Here is a 14,002-nt window from a genome sequence, read left to right on the forward strand (position 1 = left end):
GCCTGGGTCCTTGCAATCACCCTCTGTGCATAATACCCTGTCTACCAAATTAATTTGGAGACCCCAAAGTGCACGGTCTCTGCCATCCGGCTGTGCCCTATTGCCTTTAAAATGAGTCGTTCCAAAGGGTCCGGAATGGCTGCAGAAAAGCTAAAGGAATATGCCAGGATAGACCATGCTGAAGGCACTAGATCTACAAAAAATAACCCCCACAAGTTCAGCGTAAGAGCCACCCCCCCGAAGATGGAGAGGAGTGTGAGCAGGGGGAATTAACCCTTAAGCAGGCGTCTGAACAACTCATGCAGGCCATCTCCTTGACCAGGACGTCTCTGACTGGGAAGATAGAGGACGTATATAATGAAGTGGGACGCCTCCGGCAAGATATGCAAGCCATGAAGGGCCGCATTATGGAGGTGGAGACGCGGGTATCCCAGGTGGAGGACACCATCACACCCATGGAGGCGAAACTAACGAAAGTGGCGGGTTCCATGAATGCGTGGAGGCAAAAAGCAGATGACCTGGAAAATAGGATGCGTCAAAATAACATCCGAATTATTGGCCTGCCGGAGCGATCGGCGGGACAACATCCAGAGCAATTCCTAGAAGATTGGCTTAAAACCACTTTGGGCGACGTATTCTCCTCGATTTTTGCGGTGGAGAGGGCCCACAGAGTCCCTACTAGGCCTCTCTCTCCAGGAGCCCCGCCTATTCCCTTTCTGGCGTGCATTCTCAACTGGGGGATAGAGACATGGTTTTACGACTGGCACGGCAAAAGAGCCCTATCAACTTCAACAATGCCACGATCTCGATCTTCCCGGATATCTCTGCGGAGCTCCAGAAACAATGGCGCAGTTTACGGAGGTCAAAAGACGTCTGCGGGAGAGGAGTGTCGTGTACTCAATGATTTACCCGGCCCGGCTCCGGGTGGTCCACGGGGGTTCTACTTCGTTTTTTACAGATCCGGCGGAGGCGGTGGAGTGGCTGCGATCCCATGGAGGGTCTGCCGAAAAGGAATCCTAGTGCATCTTTTGTCAGTTGGTATTTTTCTATTAATCGACTGATTGGAGCTACACTCGGAAGCGTCCAAGATACCAACAATACCGGACACTGGGCTCAGTGATGGTATCCCCTTGTTTGTTCCGTGATGGGAGTACCGGACTCTACTCCCATGTTGTTCGTTGTTTATTTGCTTTGTTTTTTTTCCGTAGAGGTTTTTGGTATTTTTTCTTAGGTTGTAACCGCAGTCGACAACAATTTCAGTCTACAGGTGATGTCTCTAAATTTTGCCCGGGTAATACCATGCACCATGTTCAGAGTTGCAAAGTATGGGGTCAGAGTTAATATGTATGACATGGAACGTGAGGGGAATAAAAACACCTCGAAAAAAGATCAAGGTCTTTTCACAGGTCAGACATTATCGCCCTCACATTGTGGCCTTGGTGGAGACGCACCTGACTAGGGATACGGTACGGTGCGTGCAGAAGCCCTGGGTACAATGGTCTGCCCATACATTCCACACCAGCTATACCAGAGGGGTCTCTCTGTTGTACATAAAGACATCAGATGGGAGGCGGGGGAAACTCGGAGGGACCCTGAGGGTCATTTTGTTTTTGTCCACGCTTTGGTGAACACCAGGAAATGTGTAATCCTATGTATTTATAACCCCCCTCCGGCTCGTATATCCATCTTGCAGAAAGCAATGAGTTTTGCCCTTAACTACCCAGACGCAGATGTTATTTGTATGGGCGATTTTAATATGGTTATGAACAACTGCCTGGATAAATTGAGGCTGGATGATGTGGCGACTGGGGGGTCCTCCCCAACGACTACAACCCCATTGTCATCATTTATGGAGGGTGGCGGGTGGCTGAATTTGTGGAGGATGCGTCACCCTGAGTTAAGGGAGTACACTTGTCACTCATCCACCAAACGTTCTCTATCACGCATAGACTATATATTCGGTTCTGGCAGTCTAGCAATGTGGGTGGCTGATATAGAACATGGCAGTAGAGGGATCTCAGACCATAGCCCGGTTGTCCTTAAACTCAAATATGGGCAAGTAAACAGTGGGATAGCTTGGAAGTTAAATCCATTCTGGTTAAAACTGATGGGATCTCCGGACAGAACGATTGATCAGTTGAATTGCTTCATCGCGTCCCACCCGGAGCCCCAGGATATTAATTTATTCTGGGATGCCCTTAAGGCATACCTGAGGGGCTGCTTGTCCTCCACGATCTCTTATATTAAGCGGGTTACCGCAGGGAAAGATGACGAGGTGGAGCAACAACTGAAAGACGCGGAGGCAGCATATATACTGTATCTAGCCAGACCAGCGGGAACAGGAATGAGTGGCTGGCTGCCCAGAGGTTATATACTCAGCACGTGGACACTAAATCTAAGCGTAAATTGTTTTTTACTCGTCAATCCTATTTTGAATTGGGGAACCAAACTGGCAAATTTTTGGGCTACCTGGTGCGCCAACATAACACCTCTAATATGATTTTGCAAATTCGCAAGGTAGACGGTACACTGGTGTCTTCGACCGAGGATATTCTCGGCTGTTTTCAGGATTACTACAGGTCACTATGTAAATCTAAAAGTTACTTTGATACTTTAGGGTGCTTAGACTATTTGTCAGATATATCATTTCCCACATTAGATCCTGAGCAGCAGGCTCTTATGGACGCTGAGTTTACTCCAGAGGAGATAGATAACGCTATGACAGATATGGCTTCTGGGAAGGCCCCTGGACCTGATGGGTTACCTATTACATTATATAGGAAGTACCGGGATATATTGACGCCACTCCTAGTAAAGGTCTGTTGGGGAATATGGGAGGGGAATTCTATGCCTGAGTCCTTTTACGGGGCTAATAACATAGTGCTTCGGAAGGAGGGGAAGGATCCTTTAGAATGTGGATCCTATCGTCCCATTTCATTAGTGAATGTGGACTATAAAATATTTACCAAGATTCTAGCTACTAGGCTGAATTCCATTATATTGAATCTCATACATCCAGATCAAACGGGCTTTATGCCGGGCAAAAGCACTTCCATTAACATCAGAAGAGTCCAGTCAATAGTCCAATATACCTCCTTGGTACCAGACAACAGATGGGCACTGGCATCTTTAGCTGCTGCCAAGGCTTTTGACTCTCTTGAATGGCCTTTCCTTTCCGCATGTTTGCAGAGGTATGGCTCTGGCAATCAATTTATTACATGGATCAAACTATTATACATGAAACCTAAGGCCCGTATTATAATAAATAATTCTATATCTGAGTCTTTCATGTTACATAGGGGAACTCGTCAGGGTTGCCCTCTTTCCCCGGCTCTCTTCGCTCTTGCGATTGAGGCACTAGCAATACGTATAAGGCCCTTCCCCAATATCCGAGGTATAGATATAGCAGGTCGGGTAGACACCATTGGCCTATATGCCGATGACATGGTGATATTCTTGAATAATGTGGAAGAAACTTTGCCGCAGGTGATATCCCTTATAGATAAATTTAGTAAATATTCAGGTTTACATATAAATTGGGAAAAATCTGCCCTGTTACCCCTTTCCCATGCTCCGATTCCCCAGCTAGAGGATCTCTCCTCGCTGCCTATTGTATCTAGTTTTAAATATTTGGGCATCCACATTTCTAATAATAGTACACTTGATTTACAACTTAATGTCTACCCGTTGCTGGACCGGGATAAAGCTAAATTTGCATCTTGGAGTAGGCTCCCATTATCTGTGGCTGGACGCATTAATCTGATTAAAATGATATTACTCTCTAAATTTGGCTACTCGCTCCAGCACAGTGCGGTAGCGGTGCCCAAGTCCTTTTTTGTTAATCTTAATTCTCTGGTCACGTCCTTTATTTGGGGGAAAACTAGGCCCAAACTTAAATTGTCCACTTTACAAAGACCAAAGAAGGGAGGTGGGGCGGCGCTGCCAGATTTTTTCCTGTACTACTTAGCTGGGCAGGCTAAACCTTTGAATAAATGGATGCCGGGTAACTGCCTCCCTAATTCTGAAAGCCACCTGCTTCACGCTGCACAAGCGGATTGCCCATTATGTTTCCTTGAGTTGGAAAAAACTAAAGCTCCACGTCTGCTGCCCCTGCTCCGCCTGGCTCGATTAATATGGAGGCAAATTAAGAAGGTAATAGGATTTAAAGATGTTGTAGCTGAAATGCCCCTGTGGAGTAATAACTATTTTTCGGAGCTACTGAATCACCCATCCGCCGTTTTTTGGGCTCAGTATGGCGTTTCTTCAGTGGGAGACTTGTATGACTAGGGGACCTTAAAGTCTTTTGAACAGTTACAAGCCGGGCATGATATTCCAAGATCTCAATTATTTCGCTATCTGCAGCTGAGATCGGCTCTTCAGTCGCATATGAGGGATGGGGGTGTGGACCGTACTATTTCGTCTTTACCTCTGATAGGAATTCTTAACTCGCAGGGTCCCCAGGGTCTCATATCCTCCTTGTACACATATATGCTGTCAGTAGGGGCAGAATCGGCCATAAGCTCTATAAAGATGAAGTGGGGGGTGTCTCATCCCTGATGCGCAAAGAGAGGAGTGGGAGGAGATTCTGGAGTCTCCGATTGGAGTATCACCATCTATCAATAACAGAATGATACAAATGTATATAATAAATCAATCATATTTGACTCCGTTGCGACTTTTTAGGATGGGTCGGCTTCAATCATCAGAATGTATGCGATGTCACTCGCCAAATGCTGATTTTATCCATATGGTGTGGCAATGTCCCATTATCCTACACTACTGGAAAGAGGTGACCACACTACTGACGTCCTTGATGCAGGCCCCTGTCCCTCTAGAGCCATTGATTTGCTTGTTTGGGGTATGGGAGGAGGAGATTTGGGATCGATATTCTGGGGTCTTCTTGCACGAGACGCTGTTTATGGCGCGGAAAGTGCTGGCACTGAGGTGGATGGGGGGGCTCAGATCCTTCCTTTAGGTTTTGGATCAAGTTGGTGAATTCGGTTGTTCCATATGAGCGCACGTTATATCACAATAGGGGATGCCCGGGGAAATTTGAAAAGATCTGGGAGAGGTGGAATTCCTCTCACCTTACTCTACAAAACTGAGACATCACACACGACACAACGTGATCTAGGAACCAAGCTGCGGAAATAGTAGATGTTAGTTGAGATAGTGGTAGATGTAGTTTAGGAGTTCTAGTTAGCTCTTATTGTTACATGACAAGGTTTGTGAAATTTAAATTAAAGTGATATATGTATGGGGAAATACATAAACAGTTATCCTTTAAATGTTCGGATGGAAATGTACACATTACCTTGTTTATTTGTAAGAGTGTGCAATTTCTTTGTATTCTGTTATCACAACTCATTGTGTATGATGTGCATTCTTTGTACTCTGGTGTTTAATAAACGAATTTAAAAAAAAAGGCCCTGGTGGGAGCTTTTTGGAGGGGTCTTTCTGGCAAAATAAAAGACGAGCTTGTCGGACGGGATACTCCTACCACTCTGGAAGATCTCATATCTCTGGCCACTCGTATAGATCTCCGGTTTCTCGAACGTTCTCGGGAGGCCGCCAGAGAGAGGAGACCCTCTAGGCTCTATCAAGCCCCCATTCCACGTTCCTCAGCATCCTCTGCTAGTTCTGCCCCCGAGCCCATGCAAATAGACCGTGTTAGATTGTCTGAGCAACGGCGCATGGAGAGAATGACGGAGGGCCTTTTTCTGTTTTGCGGCGGTGCCAATCATTTTCTGCGCACCTGTCCTGTGAGACCGGGAAACGCCTCCACCTAGGCCAGGTAAGAAAGGCCTCCCTAGGAGACTCTAATTCCTCTCTGCCCCTTACCATTTCGGCTTTAATTATTCTAGGTCGGGAGCGTAGATATGTGGAGGCGTATGTGGACTCGGGTGCGGCTGGTAATTTCATTCGGCTTGAGGAGGTTGACAAGTTCCAGATTCCTGTGGTTACCTTGGAAAAACCGCGTGTGATTGCCTCTGTGGATGGCAGACCACTTCCAGAGCTCATCACCATGGTTACTGCCGAAGTTGAGTTTCAAGTGGGAGCTCTTCATCTGGAGAAGATAGCTTTCTACGTACTGCCCAATTTGTCCCACGCCGTCCTCCTTGGATTACCCTGGCTCAGATTACATGAACCAGTTCTGGACTGGCGCTCTGGGGAGATTCTGCGCTGGGACCATATTTGCCAGGAACGCTGTCTGTTGTCGGTGGTCCGTTCTCATCCGTCATAGGAACCAGCCGATCTTCCGGGACTCCCGGCACCATATCACGCGTATGCCGACGTCTTCAGTAACAAGGAGGTGGATTCCTTGCTGCCACACCGGTTCTTTGACTGTCCCATTGAGTTGATTCCGAGAGCCACCCCCCCAGGGGGAGAACGTACCCTTTGTCTCCAGCAGAGACCTCGGCCATGACAGAGTATATACAAGAAAACTTGGCCAAGGGTTTCATGCGGAAATCTTCGTCCCCTGCAGGCGTGGGTTTTTTCTTTGTCCGGAAGAAAGACGGATCCCTCAGGCCATGCATTGACTATCGAGGCCTCAACAATATCACCGTTAAAAATCGGTATCCTCTTCCGCTGATCCCATAGCTCTTCGACCGGCTGAGAGAGGCCCAGGTCTTTACCAAACTGGACCTACTAGGAGCCTTTAATTTGATCCGAATCCGCGCTGGGGAAGAGTGGAAGATGGCTTTCAATACTCGGGATGGCCATTATGAATATTTGGTCATGCCGTTCGGACTCTGCAATGCCCCGGCAGTGTTCCAGGAATTCGTCAATGAGGTTTTTCGGGATTTATTATACTCCTGCGTTGTGGTGTACTTGGATGACATTCTCATCTTTTCACCCAATCTTTCCTCGCATCGAAGAAGCGTTCGCCTGGTCCTGCAACGTCTTCGGGAGAATCGTCTCTATGCGAAATTGGAGAAATGCCTGTTTGAACAAACCTCGTTGCCTTTCCTGGGTTACATCATCATGGATTCTGGGCTGAAGATGGATCCCGAGAAACTCTCTGCTGTCCTCAAATGGCCTCGTCCTGTTGGTGTGAAGGCCATTCAGCGCTTCCTGGGATTTGCTAATTATTACCGACAGTTTGTTCCTCACTTTTCCTCAGTGACCAAGCCCATCACGCTCTTGACCCGAAAAGTAACCAAATCGAACACCTGGTCTCCAGAGGCTGAAGATGCCTTTCTTGCCCTGAAGTGCTCCTTTGCCTCAGCACCAATCTTGCATCGCCCTGTAGCCAGCAGGCCCTTCATGCTAGAGGTAGATGCCTCCTCCACCGGGGCTGGGGCAGTACTTTCCCAGTGGGCAACATCTGGACATCTGGTTCCCTGTGGTTTTTTTCCAAATCCTTTTCCTCTGCCGAGTGCAACTACTCTATTGGAGACCGGGAGTTGCTTGCTATAAAGATGGCTCTGGAAGAATGGCGGTATCTGCTTGAGGGGGCAGTTCACCCCTTTACTATTTTCATGGACCACAAAAACTTAGCCTATCTTCAGTCCGCCCAAAGACTCAACGCCCGGCAAGCCCGATGGTCCCTATACTTCTCGCGCTTTGATATTAAGCTCCATTTTCGACCCGGGAATAAGAACACCAAGGCGGATGCGCTCTCTAGGTCGTTGCAGTCAACAGAAATGGAGGAGGTTCCATCTTATATCATCGAGCCTGCAAAAGTTATTACCGTGGCTCCCGTGAGCCTCTCTACCCTTCCGCCAGGCAGGAGCTTCATTCCACAGAGCAAAAGACTGGAGGTGCTACGCTGGGGGCACTCGTCCAAAATCGCAGGACACGTCGGGACCAAGAAGACCCGCTTGCTTCTCTCCCGCTACTATTGGTAGCCCTCTCTCCGCCAGGACGTGACGGATTTTGTAGCGTCCTGTACTACCTGTGCGCAGAACAAGGTGCCTAGGAATCTGCCCTCCAGTCTCCTTAATCCGTTACCTGTTCCAGAGGCCCCTTGGCAGCAAATTGCCATGGATTTCGTGACAGACCTGCCTTCCTCTTCTGGGTGCACTACTATCCTCGTGGTAGTAGATTGCTTCTCCAAAATGGCCCATTTCATCCCATTACCCGGTTTGCCTTCGGCTCCTAAGTTGGCCGAGATCTTTATCCATCAGATCTTCAAGCTGCATGGACTCCCTCAACGGATCGTGTCTGATCGGGGAGTTCAATTTACCTCTCGTTTCTGGAGAGCCCTCTGTCGGCACATGGGTACGTCTTTGGATTTCTCCTCCGCCTATCACCCTCAGACCAGCGGGCAAGTGGAACGGGTCAATCAAGTTCTGGCGACCTTCCTGCGCCACTTTTCCAATGCCCATCAGGACAACTGGGTCTCACTTCTTCCTTGGGCGGAGTTTGCCCACAATAATCATCCTAATGAGTCCACCTCCAAGTCACCGTTTTTTGTGGTCTCAGGCCAAAACCCTGGCATCCCACTGCCCATGTCCACGTCTTCGGGGGTTCCCGCGGCAGATGCTCTCGCCGCTGACTTCGCGCAAGTTTGGAAAGAAACCAGAGAAGCCCTCGTGAACTCCAGTGCCCGGATGAGAAAGCATGCGGACAAAAGACGAAGGGATCTTCCACCATACCATCCTGGTGACAAAGTCTGGCTTTCAACTAAACACATCCGCTGAAGGTTCCCTCATACAGTTGAGCCCCCGTTACATTGGGCCTTTTGAAGTACTTGGACGCATTAACAGCGCTGCATACAAATTGAGGTTGAGGTGAAAAGGAATCCAGTTTCCGAACTTAGCCTCAAATCCACGGTGAGTCACGTTTGGGCTGAAATCCAGAAGGAGAGCAGAACTTTCAGAATCCTACGGAAGTTGCTAGAATCTAGACCTTCAAAATTGCCCGTGGGCCACAAACAATCTGATCCGGAACTCTGTTGATTATGGCAACAGAAAAAACATCTGCAGTTCCACAGAGGAGTGCTTGTTCGACGCTCTGTGAACCCCCACACTCACGAGAGAGTGTTTCAAATAGTCGCGCCCAGACAAGATACCAGCCTCATCCTAGAGGCCTGTCACAAACAATTAGGACACTTTGGCTGCCAAAAGACTGAGATAACCATCCGTGAATGCTTCTATTGGATAGGAATACGCCAAGACATTGAGAAATGGGGCAGAGAATGTGTTTCATGTACTCTAAGTAGCCGAGAAGGCATGGAACAAAGAGTCCCGCTGCATCCCATTGAAACTCACCCTTTGCCCTTGACCATGTGAAACTGCAATTCAGTTGTACTGGATACATCTATGCTCTGACCATTATCATTCACTATGCAAAATTCATTGTGGCTGTGCCTGTCAGAGAATAGACTACCCAGACCACTGCTACAGTATTTTGGAAACATTTTGTAAGGACTTAGGGACACCCCGAGCAGATCCTGACAGATCAAGGTCCCACATTTGGTCTGTGTGTACTTTATGGCTGCAAGAAACTTCGCACAACTGCATACCATCCCCAATGCAATGGACTATGTGAAAGGATGAATTAAACTTTGATTGACATGTTAAAAAATGATCCAGCCAAAGACAGACAAGAATGGCCTGAGTTGCTCCAAGAGTTAACTTACCTGTATAACGACACCACCGACTGCTTCACCAGTTACACTCCATATTACCTGATGTTTGGCCGTCCAGGGAAACTGCCTGCAGACTTTCAGCTAAACGTTCAAGTGGAAGATCACTCTAGTTCCCTAACACAGTCAGACTGGGTGGTAGACCACCGAAGACGTGTCTAACGAAATTGTAGGAGACTGAATGAGAGCTGTCCGTCAAAGGCAGGAGGATGATTTCAATGCAAGGGTCAAGGCAAAACCCTTACAAGTTGGAGACAGAGTTTGGGCTAAAAAGAACCACTGCTCCCACAAACTGGATGACCAGTGGGAATCGTGCCCTTATGTCATCACCAGTATCCTGTTCCCAGGAGTGGAAGTGTATAAAACTGTCAAAGAGGACACTCAACAAGAAAAGGTGGTCCATCATAGCCAGAACAAGATTTGCATACCCCTGGAAGTTCCGGTCCCGCCAGTTTCTAACCCTATTGCAACAGAAGAGATTTCCAAAACCCCCACCACACCGTTTGTTTGACTTCATGCGCCCTGTTTTCAGTTTATGCTGCCAGTGCCTCATTCTCCGTTAGAGGATTCTGACATAGTTCCTGCATCCACCCAAGACAAAAGTCGAGTGCCTGCTCTGCGGAGATCCGAACGAGCGATCAAGGGACACTTAGCCGCTCATCATCGGGACTAGTTGCTCAGTACTTATCTAAATTGAAGAGACTTTGCATGTGTGGCTCCGATAGAGATGGATTTGCACTACATAATAAGAGAGACTGCATGGCTTATGAGAGCCTTATTACTGTTTCTTAGCCCTCCCAAAAAACAGCTGGCGCGGAAAGCTTCTTTATGGTCTGTGTGCCCTGACTGCACCTGAGAAGGAAGCAAAGAAGTTAAAACGGGTTAGTTGTTATCCTGTCCCCCCCTTCCTTAGTGGGGGTTGTCCCTGCAAGGACCTACTTCAGGACAAAAAAAGGGACTCTTTTATTATATGTACATGTTGTTTTACTTTTGCATTCAGATATTGCATAACGTTAGGTTTCTTCACAGGTATTTAGAAAACCAAGAATATTTTAAGCAACCGTATGAATTGAATATGTATGCTGTTTTATTTTGTTTTACAGATGCGGATATGTCGGGGACGACACACTTCAAGAGGGGAAACGTGATATTCCGCAAGGTGGCAAATTCTATGGGATACCGGATGTATAGTGTGTTTTCATATAAATGCTGTAAATTTTTATGTGGACTGTGCATTTTAAATACATTGTGAGACCTGCTGGAGACTTCAGGGTAAGCTGCAAGTGTGTGTACACGAAGCATGACTGTGGTATTGTAGTAACGGTCTTTCATCCACCTCTGTCTAAGGCCTGTTTCACACATCCGTATTTTACCATCAGTCAAAATCCGCCGTTTTGCAAAAAAAATGGATCCGCCATTTTGCTTGGCGCATCCGTTTTTTCCCCCATTGAGTTGCATTACCGGCATTACCGCTTTTTTGCGGATCCGCCAAAATTTTGGCGTCTGCCGACATGCCTGGACGGACAATGCAACGTTTTTTCGGGCGGCCGGATCCGCATTTTACATTGCGCATGCCCGGAGGATTTGCCTTGGCCGCAAATTTAACCCTAAACCCTGTTCTGGCAGCTGAAAAAAATTCTCTCTCTCTCTCTATCTCTCTCTCACTCTCTCCTCCCCAGGCAGCGGTTCCTTTAAAATTCTTTCTTCGACGGATCCGTTAAAACAACGGTCCAGTGCCAAACGTTGTGGTCAGTACAGGAACGGATCCGTTGTCCGCCATTTTAGCGGATTTTAACTGACCAAAAAAACTGATGTGTGAAACAGGCCTAACACCCTGATATTCAACTCCCAAATAATAGCAGACCCCTTGTCTTGAGTTAGCTTTTCCTGTGGTGCCTCCAACACCCTCCATCCACATATATGTGCCCACTCCCACATGAGCACTCCCTTAAACTTCTGACCCTACTAATTATCCACCCACTTATGTGCACAGACTAATTAACCCCTTGAGTCATGGGTTACTATTCCCACAGCTCTGCTGGGCTCCATTTTTCCGCTATTTGACTCTCAGACTAAATTCACGCATGTGTTACCATCCGAGAAAATCGACCGATGTTTTCTCAGGTCTCATGCCAGACACTTCTTAGTTGCTTCCTTGTTGTATCAGTTTTTTTTTCCACTTTTTTTTCTTACTGAAGCCGGTATAAACTTTGTGAACTTTTCTTATTCATTGATATTATATGGGTGAAACGTCGAAGTTCGCGGCCAGTCTTCCTGGTTTAATCTGTCTCTCCCGGATTCCCATAGACTCTGAAGACCGATCTGTAAATCAGACAAGTTCCTAGTCTCTTGGACCAGAGACAAGGACATGTTTTTAGATCTGGTGTGTGTGTGTGGCTCAATAAAACATTCTGGGAAAAAAGAGAACAGCACTAGGAAATTACACGAACGTGGAAGTGTAGCCTTATCTTGCATTTGTCAGCTCCATCTTCTCTGCAAATGGCCGCACCAAATTACACATTAGCATCTGCTCTGTTTCTTTATTTGCTGTGTTTTTTAATGCATTCATTGATGCAGAATTTATGCAGTTTTTTTTATTTTATTTTTAGTGCTGCAGACACGTTTTTATATGTATTCTTTGTGGTTCCCTACAGGTGTAAGGAGGTCAGGGCCTAGCCCTGTAAATATTGACGTTATTGTGTATTATCTGTATTCCTGACATGTCTGTGTGCTGTATGTATGTCATGTGTACGTTTGCGGCCACATGACAATAGTTAGTTAGAGATTTAGAGTCAGCTGTAATACCAGAAAAGGGACACTAGATGGGGGCACTGAGCACAACTGGTTGAAACCTTTGGAAGGGTTAATCTAGAGGAGTGACTAGCCAGGGGCAAAAAGAAGATAGTTTTCATCTTTGAGTTAGTTGATCTGGGGGTAGCCATACTGGACAGTGGAGTAGAGCAGATGCCTACAGCAGCAGCCAGTGAGGAAGGTCACTGGAGGTCCTACAGGTAGAGACTGGGAACTGCAGGACAAGAGAGTGTAACGGAGGAGTCTCAGCAGTCCAGTCAGCTAGCAACGAGGAGCTGAAGTGACAACCAAGCCAGTCTGTGGAAACCAGCCCGAGGAATTGTGCAAGCCAGGGAGGTCAGTGGGTGAGCCCCCTGTGTAAGTGACAGCTGGAGTGCGGGAGCTGTGTGAAGAGTCTAATGAGCCACAAGCCTAAAGAAACCGGAGTAGACAGGTACCTTCGTGGGCTGAAGTTGATCTCAGGAAGAAGGGTCTAAGTGCCGTGTTCACCGTGTTCCGTGTGGCATGCTCGCTTGCTTGCGTGTGTTCACGTCATGTGTAATGGAGGAGAAGAAGTAACTTGCTGCTGTAGATGAAGATGTATTGCTGGTACCGAGTAAAGAGCCCTGTAGCCATTGTAGATGTGCTGAGCCCTGAAGAGAATAAAGCTGAACTGTTTAAGTTGTTTCCAGCCTCTGTCTGCAGCCATTTGAGTCCCCAAAGCAAAGTGAACAGTATACTGGAGATGGAACAGCCGCCAGCACAGTGAGTACTGGAGCGACCGAAGAAGAGGCTACCCCCCCCAGGGGCCGTGGTATTACACAAGGAAAAATACAAAACATAGTGGAAAAGGTCTGCAAATCTTCAAAAGTTTTGCATTAGTAAAAAAATGACTAACCCACAACAAATATAACCATAGATCCTTCTGGAGATCGTTCAGTGCTGCACTGGATCCACCGGAGGGTTATGTTTTCAAACTAAACTTGCCGATGAATCAGGAATATTACTGAACCATAAAAGTGGCAGCTGGATATTCTTATCGCCTGAGGACAGAACAAATCAGAGGATCAAAGTTTGAGGTCATAAAGTTTAGTAACTTCAAGTACAAAAAAAAATCACATTCTCGAAGTCAGCAATGATAATGGCAATCATTACGATTACTTTATTTGCTGCCTTATAATGAGTTTTGGCTAATTTTATCTTCCTGTAACACTTTGTTTGAGATCTGTGTTGTGCCTCCTGCAGAGAAGCTGCAGCAGATGTATCATAAGTCATAATGTAATGTTCACACTTACAGCACAGGTGTCATATCAGAAGAGAGTTTTGTTTGCAACTTTCGGTTATTTTCAAAAACAAATGTCTATTATAATTGAGTTCATAGTTTATAAACTGCAAATTGAATAAGTAATATGGAAAATGAAGTTTGTTAATTTACTAATTTATTATATTACATTATTTTTCTTGTCCTCATCCTGTATTATGCACTAGAACAGAATTCACTATTCTGCTGTTGCAGTCGCTGTGTACATACATTACATTACTGATGCTGAGTTACATCCTGTATTATACTCCAAAGCTGCACTCACTATTCTGCTGGTGCAGTCACTGTGTACATAT

Source organism: Dendrobates tinctorius, unplaced genomic scaffold (genome assembly GCF_039654945.1).
Source record: "Dendrobates tinctorius isolate UK_male_01 unplaced genomic scaffold, ASM3965494v1 ptg000114l, whole genome shotgun sequence".
Taxonomy (NCBI): Eukaryota; Metazoa; Chordata; class Amphibia; order Anura; family Dendrobatidae; genus Dendrobates; species Dendrobates tinctorius.